We start from the raw sequence: 23,397 nt of genomic DNA, 5'->3' as shown, positions 1-23,397 counted from the left end.
CCTCTGAAACAATTAAAAATATATCATTTAAACCAATTCTGGATTTGAAGGCATACTTATAAAATAGTTCATACTTTCACACATACCTCCAAATAGAGAAAAAAACTCTCCAACACCTTAGAAAGTTATATATTTTTTCTGATCATCATACCCTTTAAAAATTTCTCCAAAATATGTCTTTCATGTTTTGACGGAAGACTAGAAAAGGTATACCCATACTTCAATGGTAGAGAAAGGAAAGTTGGAGAAGATTATCTCATATAATAAGGGTGCACAATTAGAAGTCTATACAAACAAGGAGGAAAATGTCAAGGGAAGTGGATGATATTTTAACTTTAATCTCATCTGAACTGATCAAAGGAGGGAAAAATACATACATGGATACAGCAAGTACAGAAATGCATTTACTTTATTGAGGTAACAGGAAGGAAAAGGCAGGTGGGTGTGAAAAAGAGGGATGCTATATCAAGGGAGGAATTAGTCATAAGTACACTAAGAATGTACCAAACATTTTATAGAAGCTCTTTTGATAATGGCAAAGAATTGGAAGCTGAGGAGGGTAACCACTAAATGGGGAATGACTGAACAAAGATTATATAAATTTTGTGGAATACAATTGTCTAATAAGAAATGTTGGGGAGGGGTTAGAGAAATTTTAGAAGACATGATTATGTACAGTGAGGTGAACAGAACAGTGAGAACAATTTATATAGTGACAATACTGCAAAGACAAGTAACTTTGAAGTGAGGGATGAAATGTTTATGTATTACTATGTAATACTATAGTAGTACTATATAATAAATTTTCTGTCATTTTTTGTGATTTACAAATTTTGTCTTACTTGATCCTCATAATCCTGTGATGTAAGTGGTGTGATTACCCTCACTTTGCAGTTGGGGAAACTGTTCTCAGCTAAGTGTTAAGTAATTTGCCTAAAATTACAGAGCTAGTAAGTGTCTCAGTCCATATCTGAACTCAAATATTGTTGACTCTAATCCTAGTACATTATCCAACACAATATCTAGATGCCTCAAAAGACTGAAGAACTCTAATCAATATAAATATGACTATATATAATCAATATAAATATGACTAGCCAGAGGGTATTCATGATAAAACTTACTTCCTGATAGAGAGGTGATGGATTCAGAATGCACATTGAGGTATTTTTCTGGATATGGCTAATGAAGATCGAACATAACATATTTTTTCAGAGAGATTTTGCTTTTACTATGTTTCTCAATTGATGTGGAGGGAGCTGGGAGAGAAACAAGACAGATTTTTGTTAATAAAAGTAATTTTTAAGAAAAGTTTAAAAAAAAAAGTATGCCTCTGATATAACTCCTGGTCCATAAAACCATTTCCATGGAACTATTCTCCTTGATGAAGACTGATTATTCAATGCTATATACCTTTGAAAAACATGGAATTGGCAAGATCTTGCAAGAAGAGAGATCTTGGCTTTATGATTTCTATCTTCAAGAGAGAGGAAACATAGTCCCAAACTCTCTTTAGGTCTTTTATGGTAGAGAAAGACTGTGGAAAGAAGACCACTTGTAGATGAGCCAACAACCTCTATAATGTCTCTATTGCAGGTTACTACACTAGAGAATTTAAGGGATTTCCTCTTGGATGAGATCTGGTACTCTAAATCTTGGTTGAACTATCTTCCTCCCATTGAGAGAGTTCTTTCCTTTTTGTATACGGTCTCATTTATATATTCTCATAGGTATACCTTGTTCATTGTGGAACTGACATATAATAGGAAAGGAATGATGTTTTGGATACAAGATTTGGGATACTCCTTTCTTAGTAAGGTGTAGTGATTAGGAGTTTTGATGCTATATATATATACATATATATATATTTCCCTCTGGTTTAACAGTTCCATGTTTCATCTTTGCACATGACCTTCATGGACAAAAACATATGTGCATTTTTTACAATAAAATCTATGATTAATCATATTTGTTTTGTGTTGCATGCCTATATATTAATTCTAAGCTTATGAAAGCATATAGATTGTGTTGATCTGAAAGATCTAAATCTCTGTCCAAAATATTAGAATATCATCTGGGCACTCTGTGAGCTATGTGTGAGAAGAGAACCTTTAGGTTTAGGATTTGACTAATAATTTTATAGATTTCTAAAATAGCAAGGGAATACTAATAATGATTCATTCTAAGTTAAAATGAAGTGAGACACTGATTTAACTAGTGCCAAGAATCTTAGATCATATGATATTGGGTGAATCTCCTGTCTCAGATCACAGTAGAGTGTGGGGATGGAGGATAAGATATAAGTCAGGGATAAAATGTAATCTTCTGGGCTTCCCAGTGGAATGTTAAAAGCAGAATCTGGAAGCATTCTGTTCTCCCTTTTTTCTGTTTGAAGGAAGGAATCAAAAGAGAATAAGTTCCCAGTCAGACTTTACTCCAAAGTGACACTAGCTGGTTACAATAAGTATATTTCATTTATATTTATTCATAAAAAATAAATTTTAATGCTTTCTTTAGTTTATATAGATTTTAGCAAAACATTTGAAAAAGTTAATCATACTATTGTTGTGAAAAAATGACCCAATGTGGACTTGGACGGTGAGCCATTAGACTGGCTCCAATAAGGTTAAATTTGACAGAGATAAATAAATGAGGGTTTAAATACATGAGGATTTAAACAAAATCAGCTTCAAAGTGTCAAATGATGGAAGCTTGTTCCAATAACAGCTTGTCTAAAACCATATGAGGATTCTATTTAAATGTGATAGAGGACACCTGTGGGATAAGGCAGCTAAGAAAACTACTATGATTTACAACTGAATTAAAAAGGATATAGTTTTTAGGACTCCTTTCCTTTCACCAATATTTTCAGTATCTAGTTCACCAAATTTTTTCTCCACTACAAACCCCTTCAGTTCCTCAACTTTCTCAACTTTTATGACCCTTGCCTCCAGTCCACTTCTATCTTGCACTGAAATGGTCATATCTTAACACTTCCTCTACTCCCATTCTATAATTATTCTGTCCTTATCCCTGTTATCTAAATAAATTTCTTTCAAGTGTCAGAATTTCTTGTTATACCTCTGTGGGCCAGCACTGAATCAGTAGTGGCAATATACATAGGTTAAGCCCAAAATGGTATGAATTTAAAATAAAACAAGTTTTCTAAGATTTGGAACTCTCTTGGTGGAATTGAGATATTTTGCTTTCAGTACAAGAATTAGTTTTACTCTCAGTATTGTTTGACATATTCTTATCTATATAGTATCCCTGCTTTCTGTTTGCTATCAGCTTCAATAAGTGGATTTATTTGTTATTCACTCTTTATATGTAGTCTTTATATTGCTGGCATTTGGTGAAAGAGAGTGAAGCCTTGAGCACTTCTATCCTGTTAAAGGCTATCAGTAAGGAGCATAACTTGAAACTAAAAAAATTTTTCCATATATTAATATTTAGGGAAGGAGATGAATAAATATAATTCTAGCCCACTGCCACCTCTCTGAAGAGTGCATAGTGGCCAACCTCCTGGTCCTAATCTCTTATTCCCTCCTTTCAGGAATTAATTTCCCTTGAAGAAGGATGCCTATAGAGAAATGAAGAAGCCTATAGAAAATATATTCCTACTTCCCTTTGAGCCACATCTAGACAAATACATGTGAAAACCCATAAATTATATGAACTACACATATACACTCCTACTTAAATGTTCATTGTTCTTTTCTATTTGGATGTCCAACTCTTGTGTGTTTACAACTATTGTCTTTTTATAGACATGTTAAGATAGACAGATAAGATTTGACTCTTCACAATATTAAAAAGTTTAAAAATTCAGAAAACTCTCTTAAATAGTCTTAAATGTTTAATTTGAAAAGCAATTTTCCTCATGATTTTGGTTCCAGAAAATAAATCTGAAATAATTTACAAAGAGAATTAATTATCTGGTTTAAGACAACACTGGAGTAAGTCATCAAAATAATTATTCTTCATTGCGGAAACACACCCATTAAGTGACTCCCTGCTAACCTTTCCTAATTCTTTACTCTTTTAAGGGGTGTGAAAAAGATTCATGTGGGTTTTTTTTGACTTGGCCTTTCCCACCAAGTCACTCTCTGATGAGCTTCTCAGAGTTATACTCATATTACAGAAATCTCCAATATCATTTCTTTTCAGAAATCATGCTTTAAACAGGATGATAAACCTCATTCAAAAAAAAAAAAAAAAAACCTTATAGCCACAAGGAGTCAAAATAATTTTAGTTAGTTATTGGTAACATTAAATTATGATTTAAAAATGGAAATAATGGGATGTGCTCTCAGGAATGGTATGAACACTCTTTTATGGTTTTTAAAATGCTTTGTGAATAATACATTAAAAAGTCATAGGATAGCAAAGTGTCACCAATCATAACAAGCTTGTATTCCAATTATTTTTAAATAGTGAGAGATGGGCATTCTAAGCTTTTAAAACAGAGTAAAGCAATGGTTTATGTGAGTGAATTTCATTAGCTGAAGTCACTTTTATAGACCAAATTCTTTCTTTTATAATTCCGATTTTTTTTCTTCTTGAATCTCTAATCCTCTTATCTTATCACCAGTTACAATAGCCAAACCCTAATCTTGGATCATTCCTACCATATGATGCTTTTGTAACTATTCCTGTAGATTGAACAAGGGTGGAAAAAAATCAAGCAACTATTCTGACTATCCACTAAATTTTTTTGTTTATAATCTCAACTAGTTACTCATTGCTACTAGGCAATCCTATTAACCTTCCTTATGAACTCACTATCAACTTTCCAAAGTGGCTCTTTCAAATCGTTTGATCTCTTCTCAAATCTCCCATGACTCCCCCTCCCATAACTCTCTTGGCTGAGAATCATGCCTCATATTTTACACAGACACACACACACACACACACACACATACACACACAAACAAAATAAAAAAAAAAAAAACCAGTGGCCATTCTCTGTGATCTCCTTCATCTTCTTTCTTCCTCATCTCTTATCACTCATGTACCCTCTGATATGTTTCCTCCTTCACCTCTGTGATGAAGTTGCCTTATTCCTAATCAAGGCTAACCCTTCTACTTGTTCAAGTAATCTCATTCTATTCCATCTCTTCAACAGATGGCATTCAACCTCTGCCATTCCCAGTCTCATTTATTTTCAATCTATTCCTCTCAACTGGATCATTTCCCACTCTACCTATAAACATGCCTATGTCTTCCATATTCTGAAAAAAAAAAAAAAACCCACTTGACCATTTCATCCTTGTTAACTATCATGCTATTTTTTTCTTTTGTAGCTAAACCTTCTGAAAAAGTCATTTTTTCTCTTATCAAAAGATTGCCTAATTGAATTCAATAAATATTTATTAAACTAGTATGATGGGGTATGAGTGGAGATGAAGGGCGAAAGTAAGGCATAGCTCCTGCTCTTGAGGAGGTTACCATTTAGCTGGGAGAGTAGAAAGTACACAAACCACCTCTGTCCTAAACATGATGACAAATGTTATAAGAGTAATACGAAGAAAATGTAATTACAGCACTTTCTGTAACCATTTCCTATTATTCCTAATCAAGGAAAACTTCATGAAGGAGGATATTGAAATAAAGCCAGAATTTAAAGAACAAATAGAGAGATACGCATTACAAGATGAAGTAACACCATGATTGAAGCCTTGGAAATGGGAAAGCATATTTGTTAGAAGGCAAATAACCTAGTTTGAATATGTTATTCATAAAGAGAATGGAAGGAGAAGAATGACTTTACAGAGAAGATTAGAAATGTGGTTTAGGGTCATCATATGGAGAGTACTAAGTGCTGAGAAGCTTGGATTTTATTTTATGGTCAATGAAAAATCATTACATGATGTTTGAAGAGTGTGGTTTTACTATGCTTGATTCTATTTTATAAATTTGCAATATGTGACTAAGCCATAAGTACAAAACAGAATCAAAGGCTTTGAGATCTCAATAAAGGTAGTGAAAATTTTATTATACTTGGGAGTGACTTGTTCTATAGTTGATGATGAATTGTTGATGAATTGCTTATTTTTTGAAATCCCTGAGACTTTCTTTGCTCCTCAGCTTACATAATATGTTATACCAGAAAGTCTCAGGGATTTAAAAAAATAAAGGCAACATATCAATTCAATAATTTTTGTTATGAACAACTGATATGACTATTGTGTCATTCATTATATTAATTATGTTTTTAATGGATTGTACAATTTGTATTTTAGTATTGGTTTATTATAACACATAGATGCTCAGAAATTTTCTGCATTCTCTTTAGAGAATCTCACTTTTAATTTCTTCTTTTTATTTTTTGTAAATTTTCTATTTAAGTTAAATACAAAATGAAAAAAGAAAAAATTGCCATGTACACAGCTGAACATAAGAGAGTTTGCAATATAAAACAATAAATTCCCATTTCAAGATAGCCTATAAATATTTCTCATTGTTTTTAAAAGCTATCCAGTTTTTCTTTGCATCTTTGTAGGTTTTCTTTTATTCCCTGTTGCACACCTTTTGTTTCATTTCCCCCTTCTTCCTAACCTGTTAAAGAAGGCAACTATTAAAAATACTTAGAAAAAAAATACACACACACACACACATACACACACACACATATATGTGTGTGTGTGTATACATACACATAAAAATACACATGCACTTATATATTTGTACACATGTATGTAAAATCATATTATTCTTTTTTTCCCACTTATCTTCAATTTCTCTGAAGGTGGAGAGTATCTTCTTTCATAAATCCAAGCCTTTGCATATTTTTAAAATCAACCTAGTTATCATTTCCTACACCAGAGCAATATTCCAATCCAATTACATCCTAATTGAAAGATTGTCTAAGAAAGTTTTTGCCCCAAATTTTCTGCATTTCTTCTATTCTTGGCTATATACTTTATATATATATATATACACACATACATACATACACACACATTAATATATATTATATAAATATATTTACATAAGTAAGTTTTAACTTAAAATAATCAAAAATATCCATTTTACATCTTAACCATGCTCTCACCTTGTAAAATAGCTTAAAATCTGATACCGCTGAATCTGCTTTCTTTACATCTTTCCCCTTGCTTTCTTAGAAGTTCTTGACTTTTTGTTTTTTCAAGTGCAGTTTGTCTTTATTTTTTCTGACTCAGGAATATAATTTTTAAGTAATTGAATTAGGGTAGCATTAAAGAAATAGATTATTTAGGTAAAATTGTCATTTGGGGGTCATAGTGACTTTTATCCACTCATGAATAATAAATATTAATTCTTTAGATCTGATTCTCTTTGTATAAAAAGTGTTTTAAGTCTATGTTATATAGTTCCTGTGTTTGCTTTGGCTGGGGAATTTTATGTTAATTTCATATTAATTTCATTTTAAACTAATTTATAATAATTATTTGATATGTTATTTTTATATTAATCTCATACTAATTTTATTACTAATTACTATTAATAATAGCATTTATACTAATTATTTTAAATGGTCTAAAACAATATTGAATAATATTGTTGACACATAGTATGGTTTCCCTATTTTTCTCTTTTTATTAAATCTACTTAAACTTTAATTTTATCTGAGATCATGATTACTATCTCTGTGCTTTTTAAAAGCACACTAAATTCTACAATTGCCTTTTTTAATCTTTATATGTATTTCTCATTTTTACAATGTTTCCTGAAAGCAATGCATCAAGTTTTTAATCTGCTATCAGTTTGCATTTTATAGGTAAATTTATCCCATTCACATTCTATAATTACTTTTGTGTAATTTTCTCTTTTCTATTTTTCCTCATTATTCTATTCACCCTATTTCTGTTTTTCTTCACCCCTCTGTTTTACTTCTACTTGAACAACCTTGCCCTCCCATTTACAAACACACACACACACACACACACACACACACATATGCCTTGTTCTTTCTTAATCCATTCCTGATAAGAGTAACTACCTGCTCCACCACTAGCTTTTCTGTATCAATTTTTCATTTTATGCTTTTTTTTATATGAGATAATTACTATTTTTTGTTTCTCTGTACAGTTTTGTGTAATTTTCTCTTTTCTATTTTTTCTCATTATTCTACTCACCCTATTCCTGTTCCTCTTCACCCCTCTGTTTTACTTCTACCTACACAACCTTGCCCCCCCCATTTATACATATATGTCTTGTTCTTTCTTAACCCATTCCTGATAAGAGTAACTATCTGCTCCACCACTAGCTTTTCTGTAACAATTTTTCCTTTTTTGTATGAGATAATTACTATTTTTTTTTTGTCTCTCTGTACGGTTTTATTTTTTATAACTAATCCATCATTTCCAGATCAAACTTTTCTTTCAAATTATCCAAATAATAATAAAAGGCAAAGGAACTAGGATTGAAGCTAAGAATCAATTGTCCAGCAAAATTGAGCATTATTTTTCAAGGAAAAAAAAATGGACATTCAATTAAACAGGTGAATTTCATCTATCTCTGATGAAAAGACTAGAGCTGAATAGAAAATTTGATCTTCAAATACAAAACTTAAGAGAAGTATAAAAAAGTAAAAAAGGAAAGAAAAAAAACTTTCTTTTTAAAGTTAAAAAGCATATATCTCTATTTGCGAAAATGGTATAATATGTTTAACTCTTTTGAGATCTGTATCTCTTTATGGGAATACTTAGAGGGGGCAGGTATAATTTGATTTTATTGGGATGATATAAAAAAGAAACTAGAGACGGAAAGGGGATTCTACTGTAAGAAGAGAAAAATGGATAAAATGGGATACATTATATCTCATGAAGAGGTGAAAAAAATTACAATTGAAGGAAAGAAGGGAGGGGGGTGAGCATTGTATAAATCTTAGTCTTATCATAGTTGGCTTAAATAGAGAATACCAGACATTTTTAGCTTCGCAGAGCAACTTATCTCATCCTATAAAGAAGTAAAAGGGGAAAGAAGAAAGGAAAGGGGGGCTAATGGAAGGGAGAACAGAAGTAGAAGAGGAAAGATATAAGAAAGGGGGAAAAACTCTAAAAGAGAAAAGCTGTTTGAGGACAGTAATAGTTGGAAGCAAGTTACAGGGGAGGAGGTAAAAGTGGAAAGGAAAAAGAAAAGTATAACTTGGGGTAAACAAGATAGTGAGAAATACAGAGTTAGTAATTTTAACTGTGAATGTGAATGAGATGAACTCTCCTATAAAATGCAAGCAGATAGCAAACTGGATTAAAAGCCAGAATCCTATAATATGTTGTTTATAAAAAACACATTTAAAGTGAAGTGATACATTCAGAGTTAAAGTAAAATGCTGGAGCAGAATCTATTGTGCTTCAGCTGAAGTTAAAAAAAAAAAAAAGAGCAGAGATAGCAATGCTGATCTCAGATCAAGCAAAAGCAAAAAAAAAAAAAAAAAATCTAATTAAAAGAGATAAGGAAGGAAACTACATCTTGCTTTAGTAAGAGTATTATAGACAATGAAGTAATATCAAGACTAAATATAAACATATATGTACCAAGTGGTATAGCATCCAAATTCCTAGAGAAGTTAAGAAAGCTACAAGAAGAATAAGGCAACAAAAGTATACTAGTGAGGCACCTCAAACTTGCTCTCTTAGAACTAGATAAATTATGCCACAAAATAAAAAAGAAAGAAGGTAAATAGAATTCTAGAAAAGTTAGGTATGATAGACCTTTGGAGAAAATTGAATGGAGACAGAGAGGAATATACTTTTTTCTCAACAATATATGGAACCTATATAAAAATTAACTATGTATTAGGGCATAAAACCTGCAAAATCAAATGCAGAAAGGCAAAAATAGTAAATGCATTTTTTTCAGTTCATGATTCAATAAAAATAATATGCAATAAAAAGTCAGGAGAAAATAGATTAATTAATTGGAAACTAAATAATCTAATCCTAAAGAATGAGTGAATGAAACAATAAATCATAGATATAATCAATAATTTCATCTAAGAGAATGTCAATAATGAGGCAACATACCAAAATTTTAGAATATAGGCAACACAATTCTTAGGGGAAGTTTTATATACTTGCATAAAAGAGAAAGAGAAGATCAATGAATTGGGCATGCAACTAGAAAACCTAGAAAAAGAACAAATTAAAAACCCTCAATTAAATACCAAATTTGAAATTCTGAAAGTAAAAGGGGAGGTTAATAAAACTGAAAGTAAGAAAATTATTGAATTTATAAACAAAACTAAGATTTGGATTTATGAAAAAAAAATACATAAACATTTTGATTAGAAAAGGGAAAGAAGAAAATCAAATTGTTAGTCTCAAAAATGAAAAGGGAGAACATTCCACCAACGAAGAGGAAATTAGAGCAATAATTAGGAGTTATTTTGCCCAATTATATGTCAATAAATCTGATAATCTAAGTGAAAGGAGAAATACTTTATACATATATATATATATATATGTATGCATATTGCCCAGATTAACAAAAGAGGAACCAAATTACTTAAATAGTCCCATTTCAAAAAAATAAGTTGAACAAGTTATTAATCAAATCCCTAAGAAAAAAATCTCCAGGGCCAGATGGATTACATGTGAATTCTGCCAAACAGTTAAGGAATCATTAATTCCAATACTATGCAAACTATTTGAAAAAATAGGAAAAGAAGGTGTCCTACCAGATTTTTTTTATGACACAGATATGATGCTGAAAGCTAAACCAAGTAGGGTCAAAACAGAGAAAGAAAATTATAGACCAATTTCTCTAATGAATATTGATGCAAAAATCTTAAATAAAATATGAGCAAAGAGATTACATCAAGTTATCCTTAGGATAATACACCATGACCAAGTAGGATTTATGCCAGGAATACAGGGCTGATTCAATATTAGGAAAACTATTAGCATGATTAACTATCTCAATAACAAAACTAATGAAAATCATGTTATTATCTCAATAGATGCAGGAAAAGCATTTGGCAAACTCCAACACCCATTCCTATTAAAAAACACTAAAGAATGTAGGAATAAGTGGAGTTTTCCTTAAAATGATCAGTAGCATCTAATTAAAATCACCATCAAGCATTAGATGTAATGGGGATAAACTAGAACCATTCCCAATAAGATCAGTGGTGAAACACGATTGTCCATTATCACCATCAATATTTAATATTGTATTAGACATTTTAGCTTTGGCAATAAGAGAAGAAAAAGAGATCAAAGGAGTTAGAGTAAATAATGAGAAAACCAAATTATCACTATTTGCACATAGTATCACTATACTTAGAGTCCTAGAAAATCAACTAAAACTACTAGAAACTATTCACGACTATAGCAAAGTTGCAGGATGCAAAATAAATCCACATAAATCATCAGCATTTTTATATATTACCAACAAAGTCCAGCAGCAAAGGATACAAACAGAAATTCCATTGAAAATAATTGTAGATAACATAAAATGTTTGAGAGTCTACCTGCCAAGGCAAGTTAGGAACTATATAAACACAACTACAAACTACTTTCCACACAAATGAAGTGAGATCTAATCAATTTGAAAAATATCAAGTGCTCATGGGTTGGCTGAGCTAATATAATAAAAATGGCAATACTACATAAATTAATCTAATTATTCAGTGCCATACCACTCATACTCCTAAGAAATTATTTTACAGAGCTAGAAAAAATAATAACAAAGTTCATCTGGAAGAACAAGAGGTCAAGAATGTCAAGGGAATTAATGAAAAAAATTCAGATCTAAAACTATATTATAAAGTAGTGGTCATCAAAATCATTTAATTCTGGCTAAGAAACAGAATGGTAAATCAATGGAATAGGTTAGATTCACAGTACAAAATAGTCAATGACTATAGCAATCTAGTGTTTGACAAACCCAAAGAATCTAGCTTTGGGGATAAAAACTCACTATTTGACCAAAACTGCTCAGAAAATTGGAAATTAGAATGGCAGAAACTAGACATTGACTTATACCTAACACCCCATACCAAGACAAGGTCAAAATTAGTTTATGATTTAGACATAAAGAGAGATATTATAAGCAAATAAAAGAAGAAAGGATAGTTTATTTTTCAGATCTGTGGAGAAGAAAGGAATTTGTGGCCAAAGAAGAACTGGAGTACATTATTGAATACAAAATGGATAACTTTGATCATGTTACATTAAAAGGGTTTTGTGCAAACAAAACCAATGCAGACAAGATCAGAAGGGAAGCAATAAACTGGGAAAAACATTTTTACATTCAAGGGTTCTGATAAATGTATCATTTCTAAAATATATAGAAAATTAACTCAAATTTATAAGAATTCAAGCCATTCTCCAATTGATAAATGATAAAAGGATATAGACAATTTTCAGATGATGAAACTAAAGTCATTTCTAGTCATATGAAAAGGTGCTCTAAATCACTATTGATCAAAGAAATGCAAATTAAAACAACTCTGAGGTATCACCATACACATCTCAGATTGGCTAAGACAACAGGAAAAGAGTGTGATGAATATTGGAGGGAATGTTGGAAAACTAGGACAATAATACATTGCAGATGGAGTTGTGAATTGATTCAACCATTCTGCAGAGCAATTTGAAACTATCAAACCGTCCATACCCTTTGATCCAACCATGCTTCTATTGGGCTTGTATCCCAAAGAGGTCATAAAGTAGGGAAAGAGATATACATGTGCAAAAATGCTTGCAGCAGTCCTTTTTATAGTGGCAAGGACCTGGAAACTGAGTGGCTGCCCATCATTTGGAGAATCCCTGAATAAGTTATGGTATATACCATATGCCATATATGGTACATATACATACATCTACAACAGTCATATGTTGTAGAATATTATTGTTCTATAAAAAATGATCAGTAGGATGATTTCAGAAAGGCCTGAAGAAAGTTAGCTGAACTAATGTTAAGTGCAGTAAGTAAAACCAAGAGAACATCATACACAGCAACAACAAGATTATATGATGATCAGTTCTGATGGACATGGCTCTTTTCAACAGCAAAGTGATTCGGGCCAGTTCCAATGGTCTTGTGAAGGAGAGACCATCTGCACCCAGAGAGAGGACTACGGTAACTGAGTGTGGATCACAACATAATATTTTCACTCTTTTCATTGTTGTTTGCTTGCTGATTTTTCTTGTACAGCATGACATTTGTGGAAATATGCATCAAAGAATTGCACATTTAGCATACATTTGATTACTTGCCATCTAGGGGAGAGGGTGGAGAGAATAAAGGGAGAAAATTTTGGAATGCAAGGTTTTTCAAGGATTAATGTTGAAAATTATCCATATATATGTTTTGGAATTAAAAAGGTTTAATAATTTTTTTTAAAGAGGTAATGGGAAAGACTTTCTGTAAAAGATTTTTACTTGAGAATTAAAGGAAGTCAGGGAAATCAGAAGGTAGAATTGAGTAGGAAGAGAATTCCAGGAATGGAGAACTGCCAGAAAGAATGCCCAGAGCTGAGTGATAATGTCTTGCTCATGGAACAGCCAAGAGGTCAGTGTCATTGGACTAAAAAGTACATGTAGGTAGATAAAGCATAAGAAGACTTAAAAGGGTAAAAGAGAGATAAGTTATAAAGGGCTTTGTATAATAAAATAGCACTTTGTATTTGATTCTATAGGTGATAGAGAGCAATGGAGTTTATTTACTAAGAGGGTTGATATGATCAGATCTGTTCTCACTTTGGTGCTGATTGGAAGATCAACTGGAATGGAGAGAGATTTGAGGCAAACCTACCAATAATCCAGATGTAAAGTGATGAGGACTTGGACTAGTAATGTCAGAGAAAAGAAGAAAATATATTGGAGAGATGTTGAAAAGGTGAAATTGACAAACTCTGCAACAGATTGAACATGGTGGGGGATGGTAAGAGATAGTAAGAAGTCAAGGATAACACCTAAGTTGTAAGACTGAGGATCTAGAAAGATAGTGTTGTACTTTATAGTAATAGAGAAGACTGGGGAGGAGGTTAGGAGAAAAGATAATGGTCCAGCTTAGAACACAATGAGTTTCATTTCTACTAGACAGCCAGTTTAATGTCTAAAAGACAAGTTGAAGATGCAAGATTGAAAGTCAGCAGAGAGTTTAGGGGAAGATAGGTAGATTTGAGAATCAGCATAGAAATAATAAATAATAAATTCACCAAGTGAGGTATTATAGAGAGAGAAAAGAAGAAGGGTCAGGACAGATCCTTGTGGCACACCTAATATAACAGGGGATGGTCTGCATGAGGATCCAGCAAAGGAGCTTGAGAAAGAATGATCACATTGATAGAAGGAAAATCAAGAGAGAGAGTGGTGTCCCAAAAACCTAGAGAGAAGAGAGGATTAAGGAGAAGACAATGATGAATAATGTCAAAAACTGCAGAGAAATGAAGAATGAGAATTGAGAGAAGGCCATTATATTTGACAACTAAAAGATCATTAGCAACTTTGGAGAGAGCAGCTTCTGTGTTGGAAAACCAGATTGTAAGGAGTCTAGGGAGAAAGTGAGGAGAGAGAAAGTGGAGACCTTTTCAAGGAGTTTAGCTACAAAGGACAGACTAGAAATATACAGTGATTGAAAGATTCAAGAGAAGGGTTGTTGAGGATTAGACAGTAGATGGAGTATCAAAATAAGTGAAAGAGTGAGAATGATAATGTGATCGATCTTTTGCAGGAGACAAGAAGGAATGGGATTAATCACTTGGACAGGTTTAGGGGTTAGCCCTGGCAAACAGTAAAACCACTTTATCATATGAAATGGATGAAAGAGGAAAAAGTGGCAGAAGACACCTGGGTGGTAGGAGATGAGGAAGAACACAAAAAAGGGAGCTAGTAGTGAATGGCCTCAATTTATTAAGGCGTTAAATATGAGGCAAGGATCTCACCTGACAATCTGAGGGAGGAGTGATGAGAAGTATGAAAAGGGATGAAAAGGTATAGAAGAATTACTATGAAAAATGGGATAGTAAATTGATAACACAGGTATGAACTTGCTTAGTAGCAGTGAGGGCCTAGTTGAGGTTGTGTAACATAAATTTGTAGGGGACCCAGTCAGAACACTTGGGAAATTTTCTCCACCTTTTTTTTTTTAGCAGTACTATATCATCTCTAAGGATTTTTGCACCCATAATGATTACATGGTTACAAATTAGTAAACTAGTTAAATAAAACATTTTCACCTCAATTTAGAAAAAAAAAATTTTTAAACCCTCTACATCAAGTGCAAAACCATTTGCTTTCTTTTGCTTTACTTGGAGTGTCATATGGTTAGTTAAATGGTGGCTCTAAAAATAATACACTATTTAAAATTATAATTATCTAGAACAGGGGCTAGCCAGGCAATACTAAGGTGAGGGCACAGGGACTAGAAAGCTTTGTCATTCATTGTCCTTAAATTGCCTTAATAATTTGCCCTAGATTTATACAGAACTATGGTCCATGATGTTCCAGTTCAAAATTTATACTTTTATAAACTAATACTTTTGTAATTTTATTGCTATGGCAACAAATCTGTAAATAAATATGAAGTTTCTCTATCCCACCTCACATTCCTAAGGAACAATTCTATTTTTGACTCTAGTCTAAGAGTCCCTCCACAATAGGAAGTTAGAAAGTTAAAAAAAAAAAAACAGTACCAAGAATATAAACATAAATCAAGTAAGGGATAGTCTGTTTTATTCTTATAGAAAGGTAATAACTAAGCAATAGAAATTATTGTCCATTGAGAGGTCACTATTCAAGCCTTGTGAGCTATTTAATCAGAACTGTTTATTAGTTACTTTACATTTTACCAGCATTGAATACAGCTCGATCATTGTCAAATGATCTCTTCACAATAGTTTCACTCTGTAGCATCTCTTTCTCTGTTGGTCAATATGCTGCTACTGATGTTACAACTGAAACTGATTCACCATTGCTCAGGTGCCTAAAAACAGAAGAAAGATAACTAGCTGTTTATTGAGATTTCACAAGATCATATACCAAAGGAAATACAAACAGGAAGTGACTCCAAGTAAGCTTTCTTTGGAGGATATGAACTATGTGGTTGGGCCCAAGGGGGATTAGAGAGTGGAGAGAGCATCCTTCAACTTGCTATCTGGATCTTTGGGAATAAAAGTCCGTGCCTTGAGACTCAGGGTCACCAAGAAGAAGCCTAAAGGGCAGGGATTGCTCTTTTAACATATCCACTGAGTTCTAGTTCAGTACTCAGTTAAAAATGTCATCAAGGTTGGTGGAAACAGAGGATATTTGTTCTGAAATGAAAAGAAAGATCCTCTTTATCACAAATCCCGAAGGAGTGCTATACTCAAAACAAGGAAGTACCATATCAATGTATTTTTACAAAAGGTTTATTGTAAGAATAAAAACTGATCCTATGGTAAAAAAAAAAAAAATTAACTTTCTTTTATTCTCTAGTCTCTTAATATATATCCTTTCTTTTGATTTAACTCAAATAATGCTACTGACAAATTGTTTTATCTTTAAACATTTTATTGAATGTTGACCTTATAAACTGTATATATGTCATACAACATCATATTTCCACATTAATAATGACTAATAACCTATAAATCATGTAATAGTGTTGACTCAGAAGTTTGAAGCCCTCCCAATAACTAACCCAGCTCTTCATTTATGAAACCTCATTTAAAAGTTCCCTATAGAGTCTAAAGTGAGTGGAATTCAATGGCCTAAACATATTTATCTGTTTGTTTGTTTGCTTGTTTCTTTCTTTCTTTCTTTTTAGGAGAGAAAAAGCCTTAAAATGACAATAAAAAGGAAAAAGAGAGGACAAATTTTGAAGGAGGAGTGGGAAGTTGTAAAAAGTTATTTTTATAATACAAAAATAACTATAATTTAAAAGTTAATTTTATAATACAAAAATATAATAAAACAATTTTATAATACAGAATTCTCAAAAGCTGTGATGATGAGTGCAGGCTCTTGTAGTTCTACTATACATGAAAATTTTCAAGTACAATCCCGGCAACAGGCTGTGATTACCTTCTTTCTTTCTTTTTTAAAAATGTGTTTATTTGTTTGTTTGAAATTTAAATACAAAATGGAAAAAGAAAAGAACTGAAAAAGAAAAAAAAAACACTGAACACAGCAAAATATGAGAGGATTCAAAATAGGAAACAATAAATTTCCATTTCAAAAAATATATATAATACTCACATTATATCCAGAACTATCTATCTTTTCTTTCCTTCCTTATAGGTTTTCTTTTGTTTGCTCTTGTGCACTTTTTACTTTATTCCTTTTTCCTTCTTTCCTTCTAACCCCCACATCCCATGAAAAGATAACAGTTATGGAGATATATATGTACATATACATTCATATATATACATATACATATATATGTTTATGTATATGCATAAACACATACATATATATGGAAATCTATAATCATATACACATATATTCATATAAAGTTGCATTACAATTGTTTGTTCTCTATTTCTCTAAAGGTATCATCATCCTTTGAAGCTTTTCCATATTTTTCTAAAAGTACCGACTCATTATTTCTTATACCACAGAATTATTCCAACCTTATATGATCTAGTTGTTTTAAATAGTCTAAAACAATATTGATTAATATGCCTGACATATAGTGTAGTTTCCCTATTTTTTGATTAAGTCTATTTTAGCTTTGACTTTAAGATTATTCCTGATTTTTTAAATAAACTCTACTCCTGATCATCATTATTATTATTATCTTGTTTCCTCTCCCTGCTCTTTTACTTTACTTCTACTTACTTCCTTCTCTTCTATGCCTTAACCTACCTCACCTCCAATTATCCCTTCCTTATTCTCTTCCCACTACCCTTTCTCTACCTCTTTATTCCACTCTCATTAATTTACATACCTTATCCTATTCCCATTAGTCTACTTACCCTTCTATACCCCTTCATTTTATTTCCTCTATCTCTTCTTATTTCTTTATAAATCTAGAAGACTTCTATACTCTTCTAGATATGTATGTATTATTCCCTCTTTAACCCATTCCCAAAGTGAATAGAATTCTAAAACTACCAGCTCTCCTCCTCCATCTCATTCCTTTCTAACAGTTCTTGTTCTGATCATTTGTGTAACATGTATACTCTTTTTACCTTTTCCTACAAGATTTCTTTTTTCTATTTTGCTTTTTTAAATTTTGCATTTAATTTTAAATAAATTTTAAAAAATAAAACGTGAGATTTTAGTAGAGATTTGAAGGAAGTCAGAGAACAAAACAAAACATTGTCACATTCCCAGAACATCAGAAATGATTCAAAATATATAACAATATAAAAATATATAATAATGCATTTCAGGAAAGCATATGTAATAATAGTAAAGATTATATATTCATGTAATAGTAAAGATTATATATTCATGACTGTCCATCTTTCCATCCTTTCTTTGCTTCCTTATAGGTTATTCCTTTATTATCTGCTGTACACTTTTTACTTTTTTTTTCCACTTTCATACTTCTTATCTCCCCCAATCAGGCTACAGTTGAGCAATACCCATGTGAATAAACACATAAATATATCTATATACACATAAAAACATACCTACATGCATACATGTACACGTATACATATGCATTTACACATATGTAGACATGTATTTAAAACAATATTAATATGGTTGACATACACCGTAGATTTCTCTCTTGATTGAATTTTTAAGTTTGACTTGGTCTGATATCAATGATTAGTAGCCCTACTTTTTTTAACTAATGAATTCTTTTCTAGATCCTTTTATAGTGTTTGTGCATATCTTTAATTTCCTATCCTTGCTAACTCTTCTAGTTTAATTCTACTCCTTAATTTGCCTTGATAATACTTAATCTTCCCCCAGGCATGGATCCTTCCCTTCCCATCCCTTCCCTTCCCTTCTCCCTCCACCTTTTCCTTCCTTCTTTATCCCATTCCCTTTAGTTTATATACCTTATCCCACTTCCCTAAATCTACATACTGTTCTATGGCATACCTTATCCTAAATCAACCTTTCTCTCTCTTTCTATCCCTTTCCTTTTAACCTACACACTTTGTCCCACTACCATAAATTTACACACCCTTTTATAAACTGCATTTTATCCTATCCTTCCCTCCTTATTTCTTTATAGGTTTTGAAGGGTACTATACCCTTCAAAGCATATCTATATCTATGTATATATGCATGTACATATATGCATGTGTATTTGTATACTTATGCATGTATATTTGTATACATATATGTGTGTATGTGTATATTGTTCCTATTTAACCTATTCCCTATGTAAGTTTTCACAACTACCAGCCCTTCTCTTCCCTCTAATACCTTTGTGTCCATTCTTCCTCTGCATCTCAATTGTTTAACATAATTGATGCAGATGTGGTCCCTTTAAGAATTGACATTCCTTTCTTTCTGATTCCCAACCCCTCCTAGTTGATGTAATATCAATCAAGGACCTTTTGATTAATAAATATTGGTCCCTTTGAATTCCAATAGAAGATCCAGGCCTGTCCCAGCCCCACCCGGATCTGAGCCAACTTGGGACTACACCCACAGGCCCCTTTAGCTAAATCTCCCGTTTTAAAAGGGCCAAACTGGGACTCCCTCTTTGCAGAAGTTCCAAACATGCTAGCCTTATGTCTGGCATGCCAGGACCCTCTGTCCACTGGAACCCTGTGTCTGGTGTCCTTTTATCTCTACCTTCACTCATTTCCTTAATTATACTTTAACCTTACTTCGAAACCCCATAATAAACCTCTTTTATCAATCTAACTTTTCAGGCCAATAAATGCTTTTATTGGGGACTCACGCCACTATTAGACTTCATTTAACTCAGTATCCTTGCACCGAATCCAAAGGAGTTGCAGGGAAACTATTTGACTCCCTGTACCCCAAACCTGCCACTAGATCTCAATTAAACCTTAATTTCATTTAGGTACCCCATATCTAGACCTCATCATAATTACTATTTTTAGTTTTTCCTAGACATTTTTGCTTTTCAGAGTCAGATCATATTCAGTTCTGCCTCAATCTTTCTTCTTAGCTATTTAGTTACCAATGTCAATCTTAAACATATAGTATACATTTTCATATAACAAACACAAACAATTTGTTCTTATTGGGTCCCTTGAAATTACTTAGATGTTGGCTGTTTTATGTTACATTTTCTATTAAATTCAAGTTTGGGTGAAACAAAGTCCTGATGTGTGGAACAGGTGAGGAACCCTTCCCAAGTAACCAATTAGAGACATCATCAAGTACAAAGAGAAAGCATTTATTTAATCCCTGCAGGGAGAGGGAGGATCTCAGACACAGCTGAGATCCATCCCAACTTCCACCATGTGCTCCTGGAACCTGGCTAACTCCCATCTTGTCCAGGATTTAAAAGCAAAAGACTCGAGCCTTCTCATTGGATAAACTAAAAGGACATAACCATCCTTGACCAATGGTCACCAATGCTGACTGCCTCCCACAGGTCATTCCAATTCCTGCAACTTCCTGTATCTCTAGGTTCAAAGTTCATTCCTCCAGCGATCAAATGACTGCCTCAAGGTCCCAGTTCTGGGAACAGGGATCATGTGACTCAATATTGAGAAATACTTCATCCAATCAGTCCCATTCATTGATAATCTGCAAATTCATGAAATATTCTTCTTTTTTTTCATTCAATATTATGGTTAGTTTTGATGGATATGATATTTTTGGGCTTATATCTAGTTCATTTTATTGTTGATATATTATTCTAGGACCTAAAGAGTTCTATTATGGCTGCTGATCAATCCTGTACAATTCTAACTCTAGCTCCAGCATATATAAACTTTTTTATTTGTTTGTTTGTTGGAGAATTTTCTCTTTGATGTGGGGATTTCAAAATTTAGCAGTAATATTTCTGTGTGTTTTTCATGCAAGATCTCTATGAGTTTGTAATTGGGAGATTTTTTTATTTCTTCTTTTTCCTCATGTTCTATCACTCCAGGACAATTTTGTTTCATTATTTTGTGCATTTTTGTGTCAAGGTTATTTTTTTAGTCAGAGCTTTCAGATAGTCTAATTATTCATAAGTTTTCTCTTCTTGATTTATTCTCTAGATCTGTTGTTTTTCCTATAAGATGCTTCACATTCTGTTCTATTTTTTTCATTTTTTTTTTTTTTTTTACATTTTCTTTTGTTATTTCTTGTTCTCATAGTCTCACTGGCTTCCCTTGATTAATCTAATTTTCAAAGAATTATTTTCTTCTTTATGACTCTGTATTTCCTTCTCTAATTGTTTGACTTTCCCCCCATAATCTTGATTTTCTTAGATGTTTATTTATTTTGAAGTTTTGCCTCAACCTCTCTCATTTGATTTTTGAAGCCTTTTTTGAATTCTTCAATAAAGTCTTTCTGGGAAGGTAGCCATTTAATGTTTTTATTTGGGTTAGAAAAGACTTTTTTTTTACCAAAGTCTTCCTCTGAAGATGTAAGGTTATAGAATTGAGTTCTTTCTTCGTTTATTTTTTTTTTTTTTAATGAGAACTATTAGGGTAAGCATCTCTAATCCTGTGGTGGGAGGATAGTACCTTTAGCTTCACTGTAGCTCTGCTCTTGGACCTCCAAACCAAAAACTAAACCCTCCTAACCCTCAGCAAGTAATGTCCCTGCCCTATTGCTTCTGCATTCACTAGGTGTACTGGTTTCTTCTTGCCCAGGGCAGTGGCTCATCAACACAGATAAGACTCACATTTCTAATCAGCAAAGATTCCCTCTCAGTCTCCCCAGATTCAAACTCCTTACTTCCTACACTGTTTTGTGAAAATTCCTGAGGTTTGGGAAGAAGCTATCTCCAAAACCAGCTAGCCCTAGGGCTTTCCTCTGGTTATTTCTATGGAGTTAGCCTGTAAGCTTTTTTGTACTTCACACTAGTTAAACTCTGGTTCTGGGGTTTTTCTTCAGGTCTTATTGGATTGTCCTGGGAGGACCCTTTTTGCTCCAAAGCTAATTTGTTTTTCACTGGTCACTCTGAGATGAAATTGTATTTGTTTGTGGGGAAAATGTGGAGAGCTTGAAATTTTCTGACCTACTCCATTATTTTCCTAGAATCCTCATTTTAAACTTTAAAAAATATTCATGCTTCGTTGGAGGTGTTTTGAATTGGATTTTCTTTTTTCATCTCTTTTTGTATCCTCAGAACTTGGTGTAGTACTTGCCTGGAACATACTAAACACTTAGTGGACATTTATTGATTGGTTTATTGGCATTATTTTCATCTTCTGGGATTGTGTCCTAGGTATCCTTATCCCCATAATACTTCTTTATAGTGTGATTCCTTTTTGTTCACTCATGCTTCCAGTCTTACTTCGTAGAGTTGGATTTTGAGTTAGGGCTAGTCTCTGCATAGTTTTAAAAGAGTCCTGTTTGTGGAGGGACTATATGGTCTCTGACCTGTTATCTAGGATGCCTTAGCTACATGCTCTATGTATTAAGTGCTGCATTCTTCAAGTATCACATGGCACTTTAGCATAGGGAACTGGAAACTTTTATTGAGACCTATGCAGGCTAATCTAGGGTATGTTCAGTTTACTGCCCTTCTGAATGAACTTCTCTGGATCCAGAATCTGGTTTGGACCTAGTGGATACAATTGAATATTTGTCTCAAGTAGAGATTCAATAGATTTTTGCTGGTCTCAGTTCATAATTGACTACCTAGAAAAGCTCTGTAAATTCAGAATGACAGAGCTCATCGTATAGTTGTGGTCTGAGCTCAGATGCTGAATCTGAGATCTTGTCTGGGGACAAAACAATTTGACAGGTTTCCCATATATGTTTTATCTTCCCTCAAGAAACATAAGTTTGGACCATAAATCCTGAAGTCTTAGGTCATCCACTAAATAATCAAGGCAAAAGTGTCAAAAAAAAAAAAAAAAACTTCCAATCTATGCCCCTGAACCTACAAAGCATTCCAGCTAGGTGATACAGACTTAGATAGGAACATAATAAAGATGTTCAAACCAGGGAAAGCCTTTTATCTGCAAAAAGGAAGAAAAAAATAATAGGATAAATGACAGAGATAGAGGCCTCTGGATACTGCTGCTATAAGAACCTCATCCCTTGATAGTAAGATGCTCAGAGTCTTCTTCAAAACGTAATCTCAGATTGAAGGGGCTAATGTAGCCAGAAGTGTATTAAAATGTAATATTTTTTCTCCCTCCTATATTACATAAAAATAAGAAATATTTTTACAAAATGAATAAAAATATAATAATATAGATCATGTTGATTTTTAGTTTTCTAAATCAATATGTGATCCCTTTGGGTCATTTCTATTTGAGTTTGAGAACTGATGCCCAAGTTGAGATTTTCTTTGAGGCTTTGCTTGTAGTTATTTTAGAATCATTATCTTATGGATTTGTGTCTTGGGCATTCATTTCACTAATAACTC

At 32.7% G+C, this 23,397-nt stretch overlaps 1 long non-coding RNA gene across 1 annotated transcript in view; it reads right to left on the bottom strand.

Moving 5' to 3' along the window:
• Positions 1 to 15,651: 15,651 nt before the first annotated feature.
• The window catches only part of LOC116422329, a 31,586-nt gene continuing 23,840 nt past the window's right edge, over positions 15,652 to 23,397 (bottom strand). Inside the window, exon 3 of the long non-coding RNA XR_004232922.1 lies at positions 15,652 to 15,918. This is a non-coding gene — a long non-coding RNA (uncharacterized LOC116422329). The remainder of the gene's footprint in view (positions 15,919 to 23,397) is intronic.

Source organism: Sarcophilus harrisii, chromosome 3 (genome assembly GCF_902635505.1).
Source record: "Sarcophilus harrisii chromosome 3, mSarHar1.11, whole genome shotgun sequence".
Classification (NCBI taxonomy): domain Eukaryota; kingdom Metazoa; phylum Chordata; class Mammalia; order Dasyuromorphia; family Dasyuridae; genus Sarcophilus; species Sarcophilus harrisii.
This window is presented reverse-complemented; position numbering and strand designations above follow the sequence as displayed.